At 40.9% G+C, this 4433-nt stretch overlaps 1 protein-coding gene across 1 annotated transcript in view; it reads left to right on the top strand.

Annotated features, from left to right (window-relative positions):
- The first annotated feature begins 2562 nt into the window (after positions 1-2562).
- The window catches only part of rgl2 (ral guanine nucleotide dissociation stimulator-like 2), a 29612-nt gene continuing 27741 nt past the window's right edge, over positions 2563-4433 (top strand). Inside the window, exon 1 of the mRNA XM_014974352.2 lies at positions 2563-3057. The gene's annotated coding sequence lies outside the window, so the exon portion shown is untranslated. The remainder of the gene's footprint in view (positions 3058-4433) is intronic.

The following is a 4433-nucleotide window of genomic DNA, read 5'->3' as shown; positions in this document are numbered from 1 at the left end:
TTTTTGGGGGGGTTGTTTGAAAATAACACACAATACCTTATAATATCTAAAATAAAATGATAAATGGTTGAAATCAAATTCTATTTTCCAATTCAACAGACTGTACATGTTAAAATAAAAACGCTTACAGTAAAGTCAACAGAAAACGATCGTGTCGGCATATTGGCTTACTCTCAGTTGATTTTTTTCCCCAGAACCATCTCACGACTTGTTGTTCATTTCTTACACGTTAAATATACCAGTCAGTCAGACATGTGGTAACGCCGCTGTATACCGTTCAAAATGGCCCCTGGCACATTGAAAATAAAGGTGGAAGTTTAGATTTCCATGTGCGACCACTGGAGGGCGCGCAACTACCAAAAACTCTGCGGCCGAAAGCGTGAATGGCTGGTCATGTCCAACGAAGAATGCTGTAATTTCATAAAACTCTTCATTTTGTCATTTGAAAAATTTACTTAAACGAGATTAATGATGGAAAGAAGCTGGTCCAAAAATATTAAACGAGTTTATGTGAATAAAACAGTGCAATATCACAGTTTGTAAGGCCCTTAAACAGTGCAGTCAACATGCAGTAAGAGCATCATCTGCAATTAATCTGAATTCACATGGTTGTCATTAGATCAAGGGTCACAGACTGTGCAGATTAGAATACACAGGAAGAAAGCTAAAGGTCAGTAAAGCAGAGAAACTGAAGGAAGTTCTTAAGATTTTGTTGAAATGTCCAAATTTGGACTTAAAACACCCAGACTAAAGTAAAGATGTATGTTTATAGTGGGTGATAGATAATTTTTCTCAAGAGGCACTCATCAGGTCTGTGTGTTTTTAGAGAGAATAAATGAAAAAATAAAGTCAGTTAAAAACTGGGATTATTATAGTTTTGACATATTACAAACAGACATACTAAATTTTTAATGCTTTGTTGTGTTTCCTTTAGCATAAATTACCATATCAATGCAGAGTGGCATGGAGGCAACCACCCATGTCCTGAGGTTTTCAGAAATCCCAGGTTGCCTCAAAAACAGCCTACAGATTTCTCAATAGACAATACTCAATAGATTCTCTGTAGGTTCTAGATCAGGTCAGTTTGTTGGCCTGTTAAGCACAATGAAAACTAAGTGATTAAAGAGGGTACTGTTTCTTTTAGCAGTGTGAACAGCTGCCAAGTTGTGATGGTAAATGAAATCAGCATCTCCATAAAGCTTGTCAGCAGAGGGAAGCACAAAGTGCTCTAAAATCTTCTAATAGTTGACTCTACACTTGGCAAAGCACAATGACATGGCTCCACAAATCATAATGAAAAAAAGCCAACAAGGAGATATAGGGAGTGTAAGAATTATTATGTGTTGTTATCACTGGTACATTAGTAGTTGTACATTACTAGTTTGTTTTTCATTCAAAGGTTTTAGCTTTCTACTGTGTGTGTGAACCGATGCTATGTTGAAACTTGTGTCTTCCCACACGTGTAGGTTAAGAAAATACCTATCAGGGCGTACACAGGGTAAAGCAGCGATGTAACAGGAGGAACCAGCAAGGAGTGACTGAGAATGAGGTGCTTAAGTACTTAGGGAAGTGAATGCTGAACATAAGACCTGGGCTGATGAGCTAACAGGTTGCAGGTGTGAGAAGAAAGCAAAAAGCAGACTGTAAAGAGAGAGAGGAAGAGGAAGTGACACAGGGGGTGAGAGAGAGCACTGGGGACCAGGAAATGAATCTAACAAAATAAGAAACATAATAATAAAAAATAGATTAAATAAGAAAAGGACAAGACACAAGAAATGGACATATCTAGACTCATGAAGAAGGAACTAGGGTAAAAATATAAATAAGGCAGAACAAGCAGAAAGAACTAAGGAACACAAGTAAACCCAAAACAAACTCAAACAACCCAAGATCCTGACATATTCTTCATACTTCCTCTAGACTGAAGGATCTGGATTTCATCTGTAAAGAAAATTTTGGACCACTGAGCAACAGTTCAGTTTCTTTTTCTTTTCTGCAGAAAGAAAAACGTTTCTGGTTAAGGAGTAACTTAGAAAAGTGTCAGTGGTAACTCATGTCTGGGATACATCTGTTTGAGATGCCTACTGATTTCAGCTGCAGTTCACTTGGACAAATAAATGTTTTTTGATGGAAATTCATTAATTTTTTTGAACTACAATGGTCTTATTCACCGTCGTAATTTTTATCACTCATAATGAAATAAAAATAGTAATATTTTTTTATTTAAATATATTCTAATTCACGGAGATGGATATGCGTATATACTGCAGGTTAATTGTAAACTATCCATGTGAGGATCAATGAGGACAGAGATAACATGGATCACACAGTCATGTTTACAGGTTTGACTCATTTTTAAAGTCAAACCTGTAAACATTTCAAACTCTAAATGTTTGAAATATTTTTTTATTGCGTCCACATTTTGATTTAAATATGTAATAACAACCAGACCATAACCTTTAAATTCATCTGATAAAAGTTCAGGGCGCCTTGTTGTGGTAACACACAGAGCGTGTTTACAGTGTACGTGGCGTGCGCGCCGGTCGGCGGTGCGTACAGCGCGTCCGCGTCGCGTCTCTCAGCTGCTCCAACTCCCCGGGTGAGCGGCACACTGTCTGCGGTTACGGCGCAGCGTTGTGTGTGGTGTCCGGCTCACGCCGTCGCTGTGAGCCACTCAGAGAGACGGATCTGTTACTAGAGCGCCGAGAGCTGAACGCATCCAGGAACTGCGACGTTAGGGGGAGCAGCTGCGGCTGCGGCAGGAGGAGGAGGAGGAAGAGGAGGAGGAGAGAGTTTGCTGCCACACCAAAGTGCGTTATCAGCTGCTGAAGGCTGGACAGACGCGAGGTGTGGGGGACGCTGATAGAGAGGGGGAGACTCTTTGGAGGGCGTAGAGGTGAGGTAAGGGACGGAAACTCCCTCCTGGTTGTCGGCGGTGACCGTGGCACCGATGGGCGCGACTTCCCCCAGCTGAGCCGCCGTTCTTTACCCGGCAGCGGTCCTCAGATGCTGCCTCTGATCCGCCTGACAGTTGGATAAGTGGCGACCCAGCTCTCAGTGAGTTCACCCACAGCTGCCTCTATCTGTGTTTCTCTGTTTGCCTGTTTTTTCAGACCATACAGTATCTGAGTCACAGTAGGAAGCAGTTAGTTCTCTGCTGTGTGTTTTAATGGGAGTGCCAGCACGCAGAAACTTTTACAACCCTCATCATTTCAAGCGTTTCTCTCTGAAGGATCCAGACTGAACATATCTGAATCATATAGCTAATGCCAGTGTGACTTTAGTGTCCAGCTTTATGTGCCTGTGTGTGTGTTTATACCTCAGTCATATGTGGGCTGTTTGCTTTGGTCAAAGCCTCTGAATAGCAGCCTTTCAGACCTCTGCACAGCCGTTGGTGAGAACACATGCTGCACTGTTGATGCCTTGTTTCCCCTGCAGCCTGTTCCCCCCCTCCCGTCCCTTACCCACCTTTCCACCTCCTTTCATGCAGACTGCAACGCTGCTCTCTTGAGAAACCGAGCAGAATCTTAAATCTTACAGCAAATCCGGGATGATGTAAGACAAAGTATTGCACAAAGGCAGCTGCATGAGTCGAGCAGGAAAGAAGAAGAAAGTTGGGTCTGCTTTTTGGAGCTATTTTCTGATGCAGGAGGTTATTATTACCCAGGCTGAGTCTGATGCAGTCTTAGCATTCATAAAAATGATTCTGCATGTCTTTCTCAGGAGAACAATCAAAAGGTTTTACACAGCATGCAGAATCAAAACCTCTTTAGCTAAAATCACAACACAAGAGTATTCATCAGCTTTTACATTATCAACTAGGACATCTCTATCCCTCCTACACCTCTCTTCCTCAAACAGTGTTTACTCGATGTCTATCTTCACGTCAAATACCGAAGAGGGGAAAAGGAAATGGAAGGAAAGGTTGCTATGCAAATCCAGGCCTGCTTTCCGGGACAGTGACTGAGTTAAACAAATGAGTCAAGGCCTGCCGCCCATCACTAACGCCACTGTTTCTGTTTCTTTCATCGGAAATGTCCTTAAAAGTTACTGAAGTGCTTCATAAACATTTCAGCTCAGGCTTTGTTCTGGAGCTCGACTTGGTTTTACAAATGTAGTTATTTGTCAAGAGTAATTGTCTATTATTTATCAATTATTTGTCTAAAGTACAGCATCTTAGTGCCTGATTAATACAGATTTAAATGCAAGAAGTAGGCCTGTCATGATAACAAATTTTACTGGCTCATAAATTATCCCAATAAACAATAAATATTGTTATTTTGAGACCATTTTCAAGTAAAATATTGATAATTATGTAATAATGTGTGCTCGCCTTCTCAAAGTCCAATAAACATCAGTTTTGTGAAGGACACCTAACACTAGAAGTAGAAGATGTTCTAAATATCCAAAATAAAAGAAAACAACCAGAAACA

Source organism: Poecilia mexicana, unplaced genomic scaffold, assembly GCF_051168715.1.
Source record: "Poecilia mexicana isolate PSO_F unplaced genomic scaffold, ASM5116871v1 scaffold_16, whole genome shotgun sequence".
NCBI classification, from domain to species: domain Eukaryota; kingdom Metazoa; phylum Chordata; class Actinopteri; order Cyprinodontiformes; family Poeciliidae; genus Poecilia; species Poecilia mexicana.
The sequence above is the reverse complement of the archived record's forward strand: the minus strand, read 5'-3'. Positions and strand labels throughout refer to the sequence as shown.